Source organism: Pseudopipra pipra, chromosome 15, assembly GCF_036250125.1.
Source record: "Pseudopipra pipra isolate bDixPip1 chromosome 15, bDixPip1.hap1, whole genome shotgun sequence".
In the NCBI taxonomy this organism is placed as follows: Eukaryota; Metazoa; Chordata; class Aves; order Passeriformes; family Pipridae; genus Pseudopipra; species Pseudopipra pipra.
Window position 1 is genome coordinate 8,604,652 of NC_087563.1, and position 21,739 is coordinate 8,626,390.

Sequence of the window (21,739 nt, forward strand, 5' to 3'; positions counted from 1 at the left end):
TGCCTCTGCAGACAGCTGCACACACCCTGAGAGCAGGTCTACACTTGATCCAGGATCTGTGCTTTTACCAAGTTTATAATAAATCACTAGCCAGAATAGTGCCACCCTACTGCAAACAAATTTTAGGCACAAGTCCTGGTGCTCCCCTGGCAGTGGTCAGCTCATACCCCAGCAAGACTGTCGCAGGCAGTGATGGGCAGTGATCGTGGCACTCAGAATTACTTAGATTGGAAAATGCCTCCAAGATCATCAAGTCACAACCTTGCCAACTAGACCAGAACACTCAATGGCAACCCTCTGGTTTCAGCAGCCTCAGGCTCCAGCTTCTTGTTTAAAAGCTTCCCTGCTCCAAAGCAAGCAGAAAATGAGCCGTGGAAGATGCACATTGCCATGGACATCCATCTTATCACAGAGATACACTGCTGTGCTATTCTGGGCTCTGCTAATCAACAAAAGCCAGCACTTGCCACCTTGGGACAGCTGAGGGAAAGAGCACTGAAAGGAACCATCTCCCTCCTGGGCAGAGAGCTGAAATGTCTCAGGGAGAGCCTGGAGTCACCCCCAGCAACCACGTTTCAATACAGGAATTCCTTGCTTTGCCAGCTGTGCAGACGAGCCTTTCTCACCTCTTTCTGTCCCTCGTTTTGGTCCCTTTCCTGCTGCAAACCCACTTGGGTAGCACTGCATCACCCAGGCCCGGGAGAGGAATGTGAGTCACAGTGGATGAGCGAGCCAGGAAAGATTCCTCACCGCAGAGGGGCCCTCTGTGGCTACCACTGCACTGCGGGCTCTGGGATTCACCCACAGGGCAATGGGAGGACTCAAGTATAACCCACCTTCTGCACTACCTGCAGCTCCTGCCCGATTTCCTACACAGGTTATTGTGTGGTGGACATGTTCCACTCCCCATCTGCAGGTCATGCATAACTATAACTTTATTGTGTTGGAATAAAACTCTTCTGTTTTATTTTTATTGCTGCCATAAGCTGGTTTTATGGTGGTGAAATGTAAGCAGGAAATAAGCTCCTGTTTGAAGCCTGGTGCCAAGTCACACCAGTCAGTGTGTTCATAGTTCTGCAACCCCTGGACTTCAGCAGAAACAACAGTATCTCCTGGCCTGGGTATCTTGCTTTGCTGTGTAACTGTGACTAAGAAATCAGTTGGGTTGTGCTGAATTACACCTTCTGTGCTTTCAGCTGTGCAAAAGGTTTAGGTGAAGCTTTAATTCTCAGGCATTAAAGATTCCTTGTTACTGTTGTCTGACTAAACTCACTGTTGATGGGAAGCTTTGGGGTGCATCTGCCTGAATACCTTTGCAGCAGAGAACTTGTCACAGAGGCTTAGCTGGAAATTTATAACCCACTGTGTGAAAGCCTCCAGGCACAGACTTTCCCTGCTCCTGCCCAAGTGTGCCAACAGACCCACTCCCACATGAGCATTGTCAAGGCTGTCATGAGCACAAAGAAACACACAACCCCCCCAAAACTCTCTACACTGGGAGGTTAAGCCAAATAAACTCACACACATGTGAAGCTGCTGCCAGCAGACCCATCCCTGAGCGAGTGTGCTGGTCCCACATGGTCTAACACATTGCATCACATTCCACTTGTCTCATCCCCTTTCCCGGCTGCCACAGGCAGACCAGAGCCAGGAGGTTTCTGCTGCCCCTGTGCTGGGATGGAAATGCTGTGGATCCACAGGACATTTTAGAAAATGAAGCAGAGACAAAATTGCCAGAGCTCTGAGCTGCACATACTTGTAACCAACCCAACTGACTCATGCCTCTGCTGCCATTTCTTCACACTCCATTAAAGGATGACAGCTCCTGAGGAGAAAACTGGCTGAGAGTGTTCATCTTAAACCTGAGCTGCCTCTGGCTCACTTAAAAAATCAGTTAGTTGAGCATCAAGCTAAAATAATCACAGTCCCCAAGAGACCATGTGATCCTCCAGTTCCATACAAAATACATAAAGTGCACAGCCATCATCTTTTCTGCTTAAGAAGCTGATGCCATCAGGGAAAGTCAAAAGGCTAATTAATGAATTACTTTTTAAAAAGATTGAGATGATGCAAGAGGAAATGTGCTATAAAACATTCCCTCCACACAGGCTCTGATGTTACAGAAGAGTTCACTCCAAATATTTCATGACAGTAACAGAACTACTTTGAAATCATATAATCACAGAATGGTTTGAGTTGGAAGGGACCTTAAATATTATCTTGTTCCACCCCCTGCCATGGGAAGGGACACCTTCCTCTAGATGAGGTTGCTCCAAGAACTGTCCAACCTGGCCTTGGACACTTGAAGGGATGGGGCAGCCACAGCTTCCCGGGGCAACCTGTGCCAGGGCCTCACCACCCTCCCAGGGAAGAATTTAAAAGATGACTGTAGATACTTACAAATTGCAGCAATAAAGCAATGACTTGCTCTGGTGATGGTCAGAGGGGATCAACTGGAACACACAACTTTTACTGAGAGAAAGCAATTAAGTGCAGGGCAAGGGCACCCAAACGAGAGCCTGTGCCCCTTCTGCAGGCTTTGCCAAGTGGAAGCAATAAGTGACCCCATCACAGAGCAATAAGTGACCCCATCACAGAGCAGGTATTTGTAAGTCAGGGCAGCTGTAGGGGCAGGGGTTGAGCAGAAGCTGGGTCCAGTCCTTACCTGTTTAAGACACATGGATGTGGAGGAGTTGTCTTTCCCTGCCAAACTATGCTGAGCTCAGCACCTTCCAAGATGCTGCTGATGTTTTCAACTTATTTTAAATCAAATTACCAAATTACTGAATCCTTATCGGGTCATTAAAAGTGAAGGAACCAATATAAACTTGGAGCTGCAACCCTGAAGGTTGTGTTTTGGTGGGCTGAGCCTGTGAGCCTTACAGAGCTCCTGCTGGGAAGGAGCGAAAGGGCAAATGAGCTCATAGGATAAGCTGCTTGCAAATTGTTATTTGCAAAGCAAGAATGACAGGACATGCTTAGGTGGGCTGTGAGTTCTCATCAGCCAGACTCTCCAGGTAAAACAAGCTGTCCAGACACTAACTGTGCCTGGCACCAGGCACCTGGCAGCAATGAGATGCCATGTGGCTCATTTTCAATGGTTTCACAGAGAACAGTTCTTTCTAACAGCACACATGCTTTGAACAAGTGCATTTTTCAAATTCTGATCGTTTCAGGCCGCTACTCCCTGAATAATGTCTGTAGGCTGGTTTCTGTCAGGCTGTCTTTGATGTACCAAGTGCCATTGCTTCCCTCGTGGGGAAAGGATGGTAATGGCATCCTGCTTTGTACTGCTGGGAAGTGCAAGTTCCCTAATTCCCCTGCTTACTTCAGCTCTGCAGGGAATCAGCAGCTCCCCAGATGAAGGAAGGAACTGAAGTTACGGCAGGACTTGAATGCAGAAGGCTTCACCCATCATTTCTGGTGATACTGGAGGGACCCTTGGATGTGCATCCCACTGAGGATGAGATTGTTGAAGCAGTAGTTACGCTGGACCAGGCATCAGCTCCACAGGTTGAGGGTTATTCCCTCATCAGATGTATCACGTAAGGGAAAGAATGAGTGTGAGTGCATTTGGCCAAGGCTTCTATGTGGACATCACAGAATGATTTAAGTTGGAAAAGACCTCCAAAATCATCAAGTCCAACCTTTGACAATATTTTGAAAGAATAAAGAGGATAATCTAGGTAATTATAAGCCTATCAATCCAAGATTGACTCCAGCACAATAATAAAATAGCTCATAAAAAATACAATTCATCAGGAATTAAAGATGGGGAATAGAATTGGGCAAATCAGTGGGAATTAGAGGAGTTTGCCATCTTGATATTTTCAGTGATAACAACAATACTGTTGTAATAAGTAGCTGTATTCCCTGATTCCAGAAAAGCATTTGATTTGCTATTACGTGAGGTTTTGATACAGGACTATACCAACTCCACATAGGACTCTTGGTTAGTTAAACCCACTGTAGTGAGAGAAACCATTCTATGATTCTGTGATTCCCTGATTTGATGATCTGTGAGCTGATCTGATGAACAGAGAGCAGAACTGGGAGTCTCTTCAGACAGTCAGGCTGATGGAGGAGAAAGTTATGACTGAAAAGATGAATTGCAATGTGAAGGCATTGCAGAAGCATCCAAGAGTGTGAAGGTTGAATACTGTATCCAGAGTGATATGCGTGGCATTTTTCCAGTAGTTACCTGACACCTCTAGTCACTGATTTCAGTCCTTCATTCTTTAAAGAGAGCAAGTCATTCAATGGAAGATTCAGCAAAACCCCTTGAATGCAGTTATCTGATCAAGGTATTTTCTTCCCTTTCACATATGAGGTGTCAGAATCTCACTGCCTGTCTAAGGAAGAGAAACTTCTGATGTTCAGACAATAGAATTGTGGAAACTTGTTTCTTAAAATAGCACGAAGAAGGAAAAAAACACCCGTTGAAAATATAAACCTGTGCTTGAGGAGCAGAACTTTCCCCTTTCTGTAAGAGTAGAAAAAAGAACTACTCCTTTGTACCCCCTGAGACGTCAAGCTCTTTCAGATGAGATTTAATTACTCAAGAGAGCTGTTTAGAGCTTTTGTTCAAGATTTCATGCAACTAAGAGAGCAGCAAGTGCCACTTCAGAGCCCTGTGTTATGTTAATTGCTGGGATGAAGGGAGGCAAAGCAAAAGATCTGCATGCAGTCCTAACTGTGCCTGAAAGCACTTGCTTCCCAAATTAATCCCCTACTTACCCCAGACACTTGATGTCTTACTGGTGGCATTCAGTAAGAGGTAGCCAGCTGCACCAGACTGCCTAATTATAGCATGACCTGTTGCTAATGACTGTTGGATTAACCCACTGCTGTTGCATTATCTCACTAAATAAATAATATCCACTCTCCTCTGGCAGTGTTTACAGAACTGATTTCCCATTCAGCCTTGACTCAAATCTGTGAGCAGTCCCCAGTGTCACCAGCTGCTCTAGCCAGACCCCTGCACCTAGACATCAGGAAGAATTTCTTTGTGGAAAGGGTTGTCAGGAATTGGAAGGGGCTGCCCAGGGAGGCGGTGGAGTCACCATCCTGGAGGTGTTTAAAAAACAAGAGGACTCAGTGCTCTGGTCTAGATGACAAGATGGTGATTGGTTATAGGTTGGACTCGATGGGATATTTGGATGGGATGGTCTGTGACACAGGAAAGGGAGTTTGGCATCAGGGCACAAGCAGCATCAATGAAGGTCTTTATTTTGAAATTCTGTAGTTTTAAACAGATAAACCAGCTTAGGAAAGACCTCACATTTCTCAGCTTTTGTCTCTGAAAAATATGTAATAGAACACATCCTTCAGGGGTTCATTTTGGGACAGAAATCTGATGCAGGGCAAGAGCTGGCCAGAAGGGTTGTAAATCCCCTTAATCCACAAGCTACTTTGGGCATTTTTCACTAATATTTCCTTACTTTCACCTGTTTAAGCTCCTTTATTTCATGGTCTCAGTACTTATGCCAAACCCTTGTTGCAATGAATATTCATCAGCTGGGGTCTAAGTGTAGCTATTTATAAAACACCAAAAAGTGGCTTTAAAAGTTGCTATTGTGATTTCCTGTCATTTTGTATTCCCTTTACAGAATACAGGGATACACGGTGGGGAAGGAGTAGTTGCAGCCTACAGATGCAGTTTAGTATTTTGAGACTGCTTTTTAAAAGTTTGATGTGGGTGTTTGCCAAAGGATCTTTTTTTTTAATATATTTTATTTTCTTCCCTGCTAGTGAAACATCCAACTTTTACTCATACTTACACAGTCCATCATAAATTAAATGGAAAAAAAATAATTGCCCTAAGAAGTTGCAAAGTACTAAATTAGCCAAAAGTAAATGTTCTTGTTGGGAAATAAATTCCAGGTGTGTCTCAGACCACTTCCACCCAAAACTGCAGCACTTAAGGGTCCACAAAGCAGCCTGGATATGAGAAAAGAATTGTCACTGCTCTTGAAACAAAGTGATGACTGCTTGAGAGACATTTCTTTCACGCTCCCTGGAAATGTTTCCCAGGGCTGGGAGGCAAATCAGTGGAGGCTGCTGGTCCCCAAAGTGATCTGGCAGCCTCCCAAGGAAACCTTCACAGTCACTCAAAACTAATGATTTGTCATTTTGCTCTTTTTTTCATTCCTACTTGTCATTCTTGGAAAAACTCTCCAGATGGAGCCAACTAAAGTTTAATTATGCTTCTCTGAAATCTCCCATCACCTCTGTCCCTGAGCAGCACATGAGCTATTTGCTACACCTAATCCTTTCAGATTCTTCCTAATACATAAAACTTCCAGATTTTTGGAAGATGCTCATGAAGAACAGCCCCTGTAATTACAGTGAACTTAATCAGATGCTCCCGTTTATTCTATTAGCAAAATTGTTCTTCACTGACTTTCGAGATAAGGAAAAGACAGGGATGTTGCTCTCAGCTGCTTTAGGGACATCTCCCTGGTGCAGTCTTTGGCCCTTTGCCATCTCAGAGCTGCCCTGCCCACCAGCTGCCTCCTGCCCAGGGTGCAGAAAATTGCCCTCCTGGCACGTTGCTGCACAATGGTGCTGCCTTGGTACAATCCCGCCATTCTCCTCTACCTCTGGAAGCTCCTACAGACACAATACACTTTAAAACAACTGTGATAAAGGACAAATAATCATAAAAAAAAAAAAAAGAATAAAAAAAGTCTGTGGAGCATATGGTTTACAGCAGAGGCTGGGAAGGGACAGGCAAGGTCACACTGTCTGCACTTTGCTGTTAAAGTTAAATGTGGATTTATAACTGATTGGATCTTCTGTAATAAACCTGCCTGCACACCTGACTTCCAAGATCTTTTCTAACATCCATACTGATGCACGAAAGCATTTTTGCAGGATTTGTTACTACAGTGGCTCATCAAGGTCACTACATGACTTGCAGAGCAGTTTGTTATGGGTAGGGCTTTTCACTGTGATCGAGAGCCACATGGACTGTGAATTTATAAAAATCACAGTCTGGGCATGTGTCTCACTGGGATTTTGGACCTTAGCCCACATCCACCCTATCCTTGACCTTGGAGATCCCAGATGTGTTTGCATAATTTGAACTAACTTCCCCAAACTAGTTCCACTTCTGCAGCACCTCTGGAGGTTTGTGTGGCTCTTGTTCACAGGCAAAAGCCATACAGGTAACAAGCTTTGGGTAATTACTCCCCCAGTCTTTACATGGGGACCATGAGACATAGAACACAGGATCCTTAAAGTAAGTTACCCAGCTGTTTTACATCTGTGACCTAAATGATGTCAAAGATATGAATGGTCTGAGCTTCAGAATTCTGTGCTGTCTCTTTTTTAGTCCATTTACCTCTTTTTTCCCACTGTTCTCTCAGCTGCTCCAATTATAGGAACACAAATTTGATTTGGTGGAGAGTTAGGAATACAGAATCATAGAATGGTAAGCCCCCCTAACTCTGGAAGGGATCTTAAGCATCATCTCCTTTCAACCCCCCTGCCATGGGCAGGGACACCTTCCTCTAGAACAGGTTGCTCCAAGCCCCATCCAACCTGGCCTTGAACACTTCCAGGCTTGGGGCAGCCACAGATTCCCTGGGGAACCTGTGCCAGGGCCTCACAACCCTCAGAGTAAATGAGAATATGCCAGGGAATAACTCCCTTTTCAGGAAGTGCCACCTGGACCTGTTACACAGGTCAGAAAAAACACAAAGCTCTAGCCAAGACAACCTGTTAAACAGCCATCAGTGAGCAGAGAACAGCTATTCAAAATTCCTGCCTGTTTGCATTTCTGTAACAAAAGAAATATTCTTTTGGAAGGGTTTTAGTCAGCTGTAAGTGATAACAGCAACGCCTGACTAGGACAGTACAGCTCACAGCACTCTGTTGAACTGGCCAAACAGGGAGGACAAGGGCAGCCAGGAGTGTGTGTGTTTCAGAGAAGGAGGCTGAGACAGAGTTAGGGGGATAAATCAGAGCTGCTTAACTCCAAATTTCATACTTTGTTTAGAAAAACAACTCTTTCCTGCCTCAGGAATAAGGACCTAACTTTCTTCATGTCTAAAAGCAAATATAAAATGAGCAAGGAAGAGGGGAAGGAAGTGAAGAAGACTCCAATTATGGGTTGAAGCACTGGTGGGCTGTACCCCAGGCAGTGCATCATGCTTTCATCACTTTTTTTTAAAATAATTTCTGTATAATTCTGATTCAAGCTGACAGATGACATTTTGAGCTGATGCTCTCCTCTGTTCAGCAGAGACAGCCAGAGGTGCCTGAATTACAAGCATGGCCCCAGTTTTCTCCCAGGAGCCCTTGGGAAGCCCTCAGTGCCACCTGCAGCCCAGCTCTGGTGCATCCCTGTGCAGTGGTGCAGCCCTCCTCCTCCCCCTTTTCTTTCCCTTCCTTTTCCTCCTGCTTCTGCTCCAACCTGGGCTCCAGCTTGTGGAGGGGGACAAGGTCAGGATGAAAGTCTGGGAGAGCCCTCTGGGCCTTTCATTTATCCAGAGCTGGCTTAAAGCTTTTCAGCAACACAGACATCTTCCTTCCCTCCTCCTTTGTTTTCCAAAAGCAGGGGAAGGTGCTCCCTCAGGTGTAACTCTGAGGCTGCACAGACCTGTGAACTGTTTGTTCAACTGTGCAGAGCATCAAAAGGAAATGTCAGTGGGATCTCTGAGATCCCCTCACTGCGAGGCCAGATTTTGATGTCTGTGCTCACAGCAGAGAGTACTTTATTCCTGAAGCAGTTGTTCAAGGCTCTGTTGAAAGAGGGAGGTACAGGTCAGACACCAACTCATTTCACCCTCTCCAATATCCTTTCTTCCTGCTTCAGCCAGTCCCTCTGCTTCTTCACCATATTCCATCCCCATTGCTAAAAACCTTCCTTATTAAAAGCAACAGACATTTAATTTTCTTTTTGCTTGGCAGGAAATGACATCAGGTCCTGCTATGAATGATCCAGAAGTGAAGTTTCAGATCACTTAGTACAAGTCCTTGTCTAATGCAGGAAGGGACACTCAGCTCCAAGTGCTGGTCCAGAATAGCTCAGCTTTTGTCACACTACTTACCTCGGAAATGTGTTCACTCGAGGAATTCACGGGCAGCAATCAGATGTTTTCCCCACTGCTTTTCATCATAGCTCATCAGAAATTGGGATAGAGCTGGGAAAGGGCAAGGGAGAGAGTCTGAGATGTGACGAGAGAACTAATCCATCCCTGGAAGAGGAACTGATGTTGCATTTTTTTTCCTGCTTATTTTACAGTAAATAAAGAATTAAGGAAGATTGCTGAAAATGTGTCCATTCAGGCAGCAGCTGAATTTCCTCTTAATTACTCTGGGACGGTGAGGGAGGAGAGAAAGTGTGGAGGCATCACAATGAGCAGTAAGTGGTGTGATTGGTGACTGCCCAAAACCTTACATCTGCACATATGTTGCTAAGGATAGAAATTAGAAATGTGTTCTAAAAATCCCCCATTTAGTGAACGATGGTGAACATAAAGTAAAAAGTACAGGGAAATAGAAAAAGGAAAGTAATTTGCCATGGCATTTCTCTGGGATGAAGGGATAGTGCCCAGGTTCTGCTCCCCAGCTTTTCCCTGCATCAGTCCCATGTGCAGTGCAGCCCACAGCTCTCCTCAGCTGCCTGCTCCCACAGGAGCCAGTGTCTCCACCTGCCTTGGGATTGGAGCCAGCTAAGCACAGGATGAGGAATGGCTTTGCCAAAGCCCACTATGGAAAGGAGCAGCTCAAATCCCAGAATCCCAGAATCCCAGACTGGTTTGAGTGGGAAGGGACCTTAAAGCTCATCTTGTCCCACCCCCTGCCACGGGCAGGGACACCTTCCACTAGACCAGGTTGCTCCAAGTCCTGTCCAACCTGGCCTTGGACACTTCCAGGGATGGGGCAGCCACAGTTTCTGTGGGCAACCTGTGCCAGGGCCTCACCGCCTCACAGGGAAGAATTTTTTCCTAACATCTAATCTAAGCCTACTCTCTGTCAGTGGGAAGCCATTCCCCCTTGTCCTGTCACTCCAGGCCCTTGCAATTAGTCTCTCTCCATCTTTCTTATGGGCTCCCTTCAGATTAACCCTTGTCATGTGCTGAGGTTGTCCTCATTTCTCTACCTGACAGGTAGGTCTGGGTTCACAGGAAGGGGGAAGATGCCAGGAAACCAAGAAGTATCTGGATGTGCATCCTGGATGCACTCGGGAAGAGGGCAGGAGTACCTGTGCTTACAACATACCTTTCAAAAACAGCAGTGGCAACAAGCATGAAGTGGCTGATTACAGGGAAGCAGGAAACGCTGGACTGAGACAATCTCCTCCCCTGTTATCTGCACCTTTGGTTTATTACATTTAACTGTGCTTTTGATCTGAAGGAAGAACATTCTAACAGAAAACAGCATCAAACTCTTTTGTCAGCACCAACTTTGCAAATCCAATAAAACCTCTGAACACCATCAAGGCAGCAAATCCAGGCAGTAAACAAGTTTTCTTTGTGATCTTCGCTTTTTCACAGAAAAATCAGATTACACTGAAATCAGACTTTTCCCACGGGAAGTTTCCATTTGTCACTTAAAAAAAACAACCCTCTACGAAGAAAATCTGCTAGATCTGTCATTTAGCTGTTTCAGCTCTCAGGTTTTTTTCAGACTGTAAAACAGATTCTTAGGCCATGAAGAGAAAAATCAGATGGAGAAAAAGGGCTGGCAAAGACTCTGAGGAGCTGTTTCATCAGACCCAACTATATTTTAACCTGCTGTAGATGACATTTGGAGATGGAGATTCCATATTCTCTTTATGCAATCTCCTAGGAGAAGTACATGTAGGGATTTTTCTAGGGTCTATCCTAAATCTTTCTTGCTGCATTTTATTGCTGTGATTTCTTTTCCTAACCCCTGCAGACTCCGAAATCTATTTATTACTCTCCTTTCTGCAGTTGCTGCTGCATCTGAAGAGCTGCACCACGAATCAGCCCTGGCCACACTGTCACTGACACAGAGCCCAGCCTGCCCAGCTCTGCTCTTCCCTCCTGCTGATTCCTGAGAGCGCACCCTGATCTCTCCCATGGCTTTCCTGAAGTGCAATTACCAAACCTGAAAAGAGCACAGAGAGGAAGGACTCCATCCCCTGCCTTCCACATCACACTCCCCTGTATAAGCACAGCTGCTGTATTTGCTCCTTTTCAGCATTAGTTGGTGGGGTTTGTTGATTCACTCTTTCCTGTGTATAACATCCATGTCCTTTTCCATGCAATACCTTCCTTACCGATCACAGAACCACAAAATGGTTTGGGTTGGAAGGGACCTTAAAGATCATCCCGTTCCACCCCCCTGCCATGGGCAGGGACACCTTCCACTAGACCAGGTTGCTCAGAGCCCTGTCCAACCTGGCCTTGAACACTTCCAGGGATGGGGCAGCCACAGCTTCTCTGGAATTTCTTCCTAATATCTAATCCAAACCTACTCTCCGTCAGTTTGAACCCATTCACCCTTGTCCTGTCACTCCAGGCCCTTGTAATTAGTCTCTCTCCATCTTTTCTGTTTTGCACGTGATCCATCTTCCTAACAAGTCAAGAGATGTGGGCATTTGGGTGGGATAAGGTTGACTCCCACCTGGAGGAAGCAGACCCTCTGCACCCAGTTCCTGACATTGGACACCAGTGTCTCTGCAACTGGGGTGTGAAAACTTGTCACCAAGAGCCTTCCTGCAAATTTTCATGGTCGATGACTGAATTCCAGCAGAGTGGATCCCACGGTAGAGGCCATTGCACAGCCAACACACCAGTGGAAGTGACAGATTCCTGCAGACACTGTTGACTTCCCAGAGGAAAGCCCTGCCTCATGTTAGGGAATGCTCAGCAGACTCCCTGAGGCAATGTGATCTTAAAATCTGTTTAGGAAAACTGTCTGTATTTATAATCAAGCCTGGACGTATGACTGGGATGTCTTGCCATGAGCTGCCTAGTGCAGTGCCAGCTGTGCCACAGCATTCCAGCCTGGCACTGTTTGGTCTGGGGTTTGAGCTCCAGTGAAGGATGGTAATCAGTGCCACTGTGTTTGCCATTTCTCTTTGCACACATCCTTGGGGTGCTTTTCCTGCTCTTGTTGCTTTTAGCTGGGCTTTGTTAAGTCTTCATCACCTAAAAATGTGTTCATGTGCCAAGATTAGAGTTTTCAGTCTCTCCTGGTTTCCCATTTTTGGATCCTTGATCTGGGCTCTCGTTGTTAATTTTCTGTGTGTTTGTTTTTAAATAAACAAAAGCTGTAATAATAAATGTCTGGGGGTCCAGAGAGTAGTGAAGGATCAGATGTTTGCTAAAGAAGAGGAATGTGGTAGTGGAAAAGATAGGAACTGACTGGGAAACAGCAAGAATGCTTGGCTCCTGGTAACCCTTCATCTGCCCCAAGCCTTTCCCTCACCCTTCTGTGCTGTCTGGCTCACACGCTTTTCTTTTCTAAGAATTTCCCTTGCACTTCCACCTTCACAGATATTTTTGCTCACATTGCCCTGACTTCACAACAGACTGTCACCCCCAGGTCTGACACGGGGTGGTGCCTCATGAAGAACCCAGCTCTCTCCTCTCTTTCAGCAGCTACTTCCTGCAGTGGTAATGGTTATTCAGTGGATCAGGGAAATCCTGAACTTAATGGGCAGAAGAGAGGAAATCCCCCTCTTCCTCCAATTCCCAGCTTTCCTGGTTGTGTTTTAATCATCACAGCGCAAGTTTCGCTTGCTGTATTTTATTAAGTGTAAACAGAAGTGCAGAAGGGCTGGTTGTTTTCTTCTGTGAGCTGTAATAGAAGGCATCCGATCGATCAAATAACGCAGCCAAGCAGAGCAGGTGGAAAATCGGGCACTCATAAAAGGCATCTTTGCAATTAGTTTTTATCAGCTCCTGTGATTTTCTGCTGACCAACAAGGCTCCTAAACTCACACCAGCAACGAGATGCTTACTCTGCACTTCTCTGACATGCCCCTATGGTACAAGACAGGCTGGATTATTTAGCCTGGTTCCTGTTGAAAGATTTTGGAAGCTGCAGATGCTGAATTCCCTGAGTCTCTGAGAGCGGGTCCATGTGCTGCATGACCTGAAAGTCAGATCCAAGAACATGGATAACTCCAGAATGGAAAGTGGATGAAGGCAAAGAGGAGGAGGGAAAGGGAGCTTCATCATCCACCAGCAGCAATTGGCTCTTACATGCTTGCCACAGGTCATGGTTTACTTTCGAATTCTCACCCGCTCTCCTCAGCACGAGGGCAGAGGGGCGACATCCAGACCCACAGCACTGCACATCACAAGCAAATCCAGCCCTAAAGACTCTCTTGTACAGTCTCACGGAGTGTTGACTGTATTTTCCCTTCTCAAAAAATCTCAAGCCACTTTTCTTTTCCTAGAAATCTCCTAAAATTAAGAAGGGTACTACAAGCCCCAAATATTCAGTCACCTGCCCTGTTCAGCCTCTGACTTCATCCCTCTTCTGCCCCTCCAGGCATGAAGGTTGTGCACATCAGAGTCCTTTCAGGACAAGCAGCTCCCACCACTCCCAGAGAGCTACTTTGCTCTTCCTGCCACATTTCAAGCAAGAAACTGAAGCACCAAAGTTCTATTTCTTCTCACTGGCAGTAGCAGGACACCAGTTATTTACCTAAGTTCAAGCAGGACAGATCTGAGATATCCTCCTGTGGCATGAAGGTCATGTCTCCAGCAGCCATCATCCCCCATTGAGGGGGTCAAACCACTGCCTGGAATAATTTCCTTCTATTTTGTCCTTCCAGACCTTCCAAATCCGCGCAGTCAAGTGAGGATTTAAACAGGATTTGTGGGTATTTTTTTGTCTTCTTTCATTATTAAAGAAAACAACTGGCTTATTTCTTTTTTATTATTCCCCATCTGATATTTCTGGAATTGATCATGAAGCTATGGTTTTTCTTTTGTCTGTGTCTTTCTTCTGTAGCTAGGAGAGCAGACGAGACAATCAGAGAAGCCCTTTTCTGGTTTTAAAAATACACAGATTAAATAAGTGATAATATTACTGTCAGCTTCAGGGTGGGCTAGATTTTCAGCTGTTGGAATCTGTTTTTCCACATGAGTCTCCTTTCACTGGCACCAATCAGTGCCACAGTAACACAGGGCACATGACCTGTGCCATGGACACGGTTAAAGCACAGACAAGCACCTGGGGCTCTGCAGAACAGGGGGTTATACCTGGTCCTATCACAGACTCTGATTTAGATAAATCCTCTCTTCTCTCAGCACTCTGTGTAAAAGGATGAAATAATGACATTGCTGCCTTCAGTAAAGTGTACTGAGTAAAAATGCACTAGGTTTAGATCAAGGTATTCTAATAATGACAATTTTGACCCCTGAATACATGGCCAGTGCTTTTTCTCACCTGGAAGTCTGGTGATAGCAATGGCAGACGGTACTTCTCACCAGGGAGATTTGGAGAATAATCTTTATGCTGGAGTTGAGTTTAACTCTGTCTTTTGCTGTTATGACTCTACCATTTGAACCCAGCAAAGCAGTTACTCCGAACATAACATTCTGTTGATCCCTAATATCCTTGGAAGATGCTTTCCCTTCATCCTTAACCCTCCTGCTCATTACTATTTCACTGATTCCTTTAGCCTCCCTTATCAGACACCTACATGTTCCAACTCCTAATTTATATTCATTGCTACAACCTTCCCTTATTTTTCTGGGGACAGTGTTGACTGGTTTTGGGTTTCTGTTTTATTTCTTTTTTCCTTTCTCTGCTGAATGATAAAAATTTTGCTTGGCAGGTTTTCCTGTTAGGGACAAACATGTTTTTGTAACAAGCCCATGGAGGGCCCATGAAAAGGAAGAATGTTCCACTGCTTTGGCTCATCTAAAATCAGCTGCAGCCTTCCAGGTCTCTCACACAGACCTCTGAGAAGAGCTTTAGTGGTGGCAGCTTTGACTTCACTGATGTTAAAGCACTCATGGCCACCATAAAAGAGACAGATCACCACAAACATTCTCCTCAAAATTTTCTGGTCCATATGAAACCAGCCTGGATCTCACCTTGCCAATCACTTCACTACCAGGTGCCATCCATAGACACTCTTGTTCAGCTGAGGTGCCACACAAGAGCCAGGACACCTCAAAACCTTCTCCGATGAGGAAGGACTCATGCATGGAAGAGTTCATTTCCTGGATCCAAATGTTCAGCCACGTCCTTCAAGTCCTCTCAGGGAGACCTCTGAGAAAGGCTTTAGTGGTGGCACCTGTGACCTTCTTCATGTTAAAGCAGCCATGGCACACCATAAAATAGATGGATTCATCAGTCCAAATTAACCCTTCTGTGCTTGAAGATGGTATTGCGAGTTTTCCTGGATGCTCTGAGAGTTGCTGCTCAGATGGTGAACGGGAAAATGACAAATATTACTCATTTGGAGGACTTTCAAGCATAAAGGTGGAAAGTCCCTCAGGCAGGACTATCCACAGCACAGGTACCCCCAGAGCCCAACAGCAGCCAGAGTCAGACACTCCACAGACAAAGAGAGGAGAGACGTGGTTCAGGGTTTCACAAGACAAAGGGACCTGTGCCTGGGTTCCCACTGGGAAAGATGCTGTGCAGATGAATGGGGGTAGCTGCTGGCCCAGGCAAGAGATGACTGTGCCTCACCCCCCTTTAATGTACGGCATCCAATCTGTCTCCATGGGAACTATAATAAGGGCAGAACTTGTCTGTGCCATCTCAAACCAAAGGCGGGGGGGGTTGGAAGTCAAAGCAAATAACAACCCTCACAGCAACGTGATTCTGAGCAGACAGATGAGTGGGTGCCCTGCCCGCACCCCACACTGGCCCTGGGCTGGGACAGAGCCCTGACCCTGCTGCTGTGCTGTCCCCAGCAGCAGCTCTGTGCCTGTGCTGTAAATTGAGTCACTGCTGCTGAACGGAGCCACCGATACAGCTTCGGCTCCACAGCGTGTGGTGGAACTCGGCTCTCACCCAGCCAGGACCAGAAGGCAGGAACCAAGTTCGGGAAGAAGGCAGTGGCAGCGTGGGGGGCAGTGGGAATGGGTGTGAGAGGGACCATGCAGGCCTGATTGTCAGAGGCGTTGAGCCTACGCAAACTCACTGACTTTAAACAATACTGTGGGGGTGAGAACCTTTACAGATGGAAGGGATGAGGGCAAGGTGGAGTAGGTGGGGATGAGATACACAGAAGGCAGGGCTCTGAACTGCTGCCTCAGCTCTGTGAAATACAGATCCAGGCATCTTGGGAGCAAAGGGGAGAATACAGAGGAAAATTATCTCCCTGCTCAACTTTGTGCAACAGGTCCAGACTCAACCCCTGCTGCATTAGACAATACCAAGTCATGGCTCTGTAAAACCACCTGTGAATAAGCAAACCCTCCTATCTGCACCAGGACATGGGAATAACACCTCAGCATCCCCTGTGCATGGAGAGAGGGGAGAAAGCAGCTTTTCACCCTTATCTCCCCATCCCAGTCCAGTGACAGGACTCAGCTGAGCTTTTGCTGCACCATGACACCACTGTGCCCTGTGCTCAGGGATGACTCTCACCCTGGAGAGCAAGTACCACCACACCACCCATCTCCACCAGCACATGAATCCACTGGGCAAATGCACCTCCAGCTATTTTCTCTAATTGTTTCCCTAATCACATAAAATTGCCAAAGTTCCATTTGCCTTCCTACAGAGTCATTTGTTTTCCCCTATGCACTGCTGGCTGTGTCTCTCCCTGTAACCCCTGTGTCTGCAGCCACTCGAACACATCAGGGTTGAGGGGGGCTCGAATTAGATTATTTGTTCTAATAAATGGAATTACACAACAAGACCAGATTAAAGTCAGCTGCTTCGAAAATACTGGGTTCGTTTTCATGTTAGCTGAGAGAACAAGCATCTGGCTCATCCCTCTCCCATCTCCTGACCTCATCATCAAGGCTCCAGTGGGAGGTAACCCACACTCTGCCCCAGGTGAGGCATAGGTTAGATCATGCAGACAACCACCAGCTCCTCCAGAATAAAGGCAGCCCACAAAACAATGCAGCAGGGAATCCCAGGAAACAGAAGTGCAAGGAGGCTAAATGCAAAAGCCACGAAGCCCTGTCCCCCTCTTGCCCATAAACTGCACCACAACGAGGTTCTTCACAACTAAATGCCACCTGCCCTGACAAATACCTGCAGCCACACATGCCCACGCACACAGCTGGCCCTAAGCTACATGTACATTTTACCTTTCCTGTGGCTTTATTCCTACCTACACACGGGAGACAGGAGCAGAAAATACACTGGCATTCAGTCCTCTGGAGACCTGAAGAAACTGCCCTTCTTTCCCCACCTAGAGCTCATTCATTCATGACAAGAAATGATGCAACACTTTTTGTTTTCCTAGATCAGCGCAGGAATGACATGTTACAACAGCTGAGGGCAAGTGCAGACCACAAGTTCAGGCCTGAAGGTAGCAGTTGCCATCACTGGCTGAGGGTGAAAATTTTAGGGGTCAGTGCAGGGCACGTAGAAAAGGTCCCCCTGCTAGTCAGCAACCTTACAGCCAGTGTAAAACAAATTCAGCTTCCTAGAGCAACCAACCAGGCCAACAAAGAAACATCAATACCATTTAATTTGATGTATGGGTCTTTTTAGATTTGGAAATTGGTTTTGAGAGGCTATGTGAGGAATGAAGCACAGGAATGACAACATCAGAACAGAAGATGGTCTCTAACTTGACACTCACTACTGTCTTTTTCAGCAAATGGGCTGGGGAAGCCCTAAGTGGATAATTAATGAGTAGTTTTCCCATGAGGGAAGATTTTCTTTAACCCTCAGGAGCTTAGTGATCATCATGCCCTGACACAGGAGCTCTATCGACTTGGCACACCGTCATCCCCAATGTTCAGCCACAGAGTTCTCACTATTTATACCAACGTGCACTACAGTCATAGAATCAAAAAATCACAGAATCATTTAGGTTGGGAGAGACCTCCAAGAACCAACCCAAGCACAGAGCAGCCCTAAACCCTACTCTGCTTCTCTGTTCCTGCACACCAGCAAGTGTTGGAAGTACAGCACTTTCCTGCTTTTCCCTCAAATGACAGCTGTGGTTTCAAACACAAACCCACAAGGAATATTTCCATATTGTGTAGTGTGACAGTTGGATGTGCAAGGCAATACGTTGCCTCCTCGCACCTTCTTGGCACACATTCCACACCCTTCGTTTGCTGCTTCCACAGTGTGGGAGTCAGCAGGAAGCACAGTCAGTGCCCACAAAGGACACTGTGGTCCTCACCCTGCCCTCTACATCCCCCAGGTACTGTGTCTTGCTGTTTCCAGGAGCAGAGGAGTGTGAAAAGCAGGACAGACCTGAGGTGTCCTTATAGGAGAGGTGAGGAATTCCCAGTTCCTCCTCTTCAGCCCCACTCATAACACAGCCTCTGCCTGCTCTGTCCCCTGTCAAGCTGTGTCTCCCCTGCATTCACCTGGCAACCCCTTCCACCAGGTCTAGACAGTTGTCACCCAAGGGGCTTAGACTTATGCTGGCAGGCACTTGTTCTTTGTTCTGCCTGTCTCCAGATTTCCTGGAGATAGGAAATACCTGGAAAAGGGGAGCAAACGGGGAAAACTCAAGACATGCCAGCTGGCTCCAGAGGACTGGGAGGAGGAGGTGGGGGAGAACCACTGATGGTACTCACAGGAACACAGTTGGTGCAGAGGAGCTGCATGTACAATTTGGAGACTTCCTAGAAGGCTTTAATGAGCCAAGAAGCACTGTCAGAGCACTTGCTCCTCTCACTTTTAAATCAATGTTTACAAAGTCCCGAGGAAACTAAAGTATTTATGTCTATCCCCAGTCAGAGCCTGTTTAAGGAAATAAGTTAAACATACCTTGGTGTATAAGTACTTAGTATTTAAGCAAGCACACAGGTTGACTCATATGTTTGTTTTTCAACGGCATTATTGGACAGTGCTGACAGTGCCAAGGTCAGGCTGGGAGAGGAAAAAAGCAGCAGTGAAGATCTCTTCAGAGGAGAGGAATGCTGCTGCTGCTCCTTGCCCATCGCAGCAGTCCCCCTTCCTGGTGGGAACAACGCAGGGTCCCGGGGTCCCCGTTGCCTGGGAGCAGGGGTGGAGGAACCTATGGCTCCTGCACTACTGCTCTTCCCCCAAAGAGTGGTGCTGCACAGACCACTGTACAGCCCAAGATATCTCCCCAGAGACTGACCTCAGCCAGGCTATCCATTGTCCACTGCTACAATGACAAAATCCACCTAATCTTCTAAAAAACTCCACCGTGCCATTGCCAAGTGAAAACAGTCAACTGCAGTAACAGGGATAAGAGAAAATGGTTCTCCTTCAAGAAACACGTGGAAATACTCCCATTAAAAGAAAAGTATTTTATTTTTAAGAAGAAATGAAGTCATAATGACATCACACACATCAAAGCACAGTCCTGGCCAACTACCACCACTGTCTAGGAGCTTAAACCTGGCAAACCAGGACCTGACTCCTTCCTTGCCTCCCTGAAGCAGCAGAAACTGCAGCTGTGTAATGTTTTAATTACTCAACCTCCCATCAAGTTTCTATGCGTGAAGTTTGTTTTGGAGCAAGGAAAGATGCCTCAGGGGGTTGAGGAAGTGACACCAGTTTCTCACTCACAGACACATCTCTGTCTCTCCTGCCGTCGGATCCACAAACTTGCTCCACTCCCAGCATCTGAATCAAAGCACATAGCCATGAGCTGGACTCCTGCAAACTTCCCTCAGCTTTGGACTAAGTCTGAGCAGGGCTCAGCAGCAACAAAATGCTTGACCTCAGCAAGCTTGGAACGGATACAGAGCTTGGAGAGCTCAGATATGACCGGAAGGCTTTGCACTATGGACGCTGGGACACCAGTGTCAGAGCACAGAGCTGCCTGAATCCCCATAGCTCCAGTCCTGGAAAACACCTTCCGTCATCATAGAATTGCTAAGGTTGGAAAAGACCTCTAAGATCATCGAGTCCAACCATTGCCCCAGCACTGCCAAGGCCACCACTAACCATGTTCCCCAAGTGCCACATCTACTGTTTTTTGAACACTTCCAGGGACAGCCATTCATCCTCACTTAAGCAAAGTTTCCTACTCCTGCAGAGCCCGACGAGCCTCTCCGCCCGGTGACTTTCCCCATGCCACCGGGCTGTTGCTCCCTCCCAGCTGCAATCACGTTTCTCTCCTTCCCGCGGGTCAGTACTGATCATTCCAGCACTCCGCCGAGTCGCGCAGCCCAGCGGCACCGCAGCCGACGGTAGCAGATGCTGCTCGCTCACACCCGCACAAAACCGCTCCACCTGTACCTGTCTGTACATCACACCCGCGCCAACCTTCCCTCGGGCTGCCTCCAAGGGCACCTACAGGCTCCGGCGCCGCCGCACGCCCGCACCCGCGGGATGCCGGGCACTACACCCGCACCCGCGCCCCCCGCGCAGCCCCGGGGCGATGCCCATGGGCGCACACGGACGGCGAACCCGCACCGGAGCGGAGCCGGTCGAGTTTGTCACGGAGCCCCCGCTTTGCCCCCTCTCGCCGCCCGCTCCCCCTCCTCCTTACCATGGCCGGGCCAGAGCCCCGCGGCGCCCGGCGCGGTTCCCCCGGCGCGGCTCCTCATCGCGGCGGCGGGGCAGGACGCGGGGTCCGCGCTGTCCGCCCGCGGGGCTGCGCCGGGTCCTGCCCGGGTGCGGGGCTGTGATGGTTCCTGCCCGGGTGCGGAGCCGAGGTGAATCCTGCCCAGGCGCGGGGCTCAGGTGAGCGCTGCCCAGGTGCGGGGCTGTGGCGGTGCCGTGCCCAGGTGCGGGGCTGCGCTCCCGCCCCGGCGCTCCGCGGCCGCGGGCAGCGCCCGCCCCCGGCCCGCCCCGCGAGCAGAGAGGGGGATGCCCGGCCCCCTGCCCGCCCCGCCTGGGGAAAGTCGGGTCCGTCCCCTCGGCGGCCGAATCCCTTCGCTTCTCCCCCGGCCCGTGTCCCCCAGGTTTCATGTGAGCGCTGTGGGTAGGGCACATCTTCCTTCACCCCGGCAAATACTGACAGTTTGCTCTCTCGCTTTCAAAGCAACTTCAGGGATCTGCGATTTTGCTCGTGTGCACAAGGGAAGTGGAGCAAGCCCATCTTATTATCAACTTGTTTGATAGGACCAATTTTTAAAGACCTGAGGGGTTTTTGGCAAAGTTCTTTCAGTGTATTTCTCAAAAAAAAAAAAAAAAAAAAAAACCCAAAACAAAACAAAAAAAAACAAACAAACAAAAAAACAAAACATTGGCAATATTTCCAAACATACCGCAAGTGCTTTTTCACTTGCAGTGTCAGCCCAGCCCCTTTGACACTATTAGAGCTTTGGCAGCTGAAATCTGGCCCTGAGACCCCTAACAAACCTCAGTCTTGGCAGAGGAGGACACTACAACCAGCTCATTATCTAGATTTTGTAAATACCCATTGCAATATTAGACTGAGCATAAACGCGGGATCTGAGCAGCTCCATCTCCAGGTATGCTCACCTTTCACTTCTAGACCTGCATTTTGGGGGTCTGGGGTGTCAAACCACAGTGCCTTTGTGCCATTTCTCCTTTGGAAAGTACCTGTGAACATCCCACGTAAACATGAGGCCTGATACTCAAAGCTGCAGGGAGGGTTTCTGACCAGCCCTGCTTTTGGAAATGCAGGGATATTTTTCCAACCCCCAGCACTCAGAGTCAGCTTCAGCTCCAGGGTCTTGCTGGATTCCCTTGATCA

At 47.5% G+C, this 21,739-nt stretch overlaps 1 protein-coding gene across 5 annotated transcripts in view; it reads right to left on the reverse strand.

Annotated features, from left to right (window-relative positions):
- The window catches only part of HTR4 (5-hydroxytryptamine receptor 4), an 87,658-nt gene extending 66,802 nt beyond the window's left edge, over positions 1 to 20,856 (reverse strand). For 3 of the 5 annotated variants that reach the window (XR_010434509.1, XR_010434510.1, XM_064671708.1), the window contains exon 1: positions 20,567 to 20,856. The gene's annotated coding sequence lies outside the window, so the exon portion shown is untranslated. The remainder of the gene's footprint in view (positions 1 to 20,566) is intronic. The other 2 variants (XR_010434511.1, XM_064671706.1) reach the window with 1 other exon arrangement.
- Positions 20,857 to 21,739: the final 883 nt, after the last annotated feature.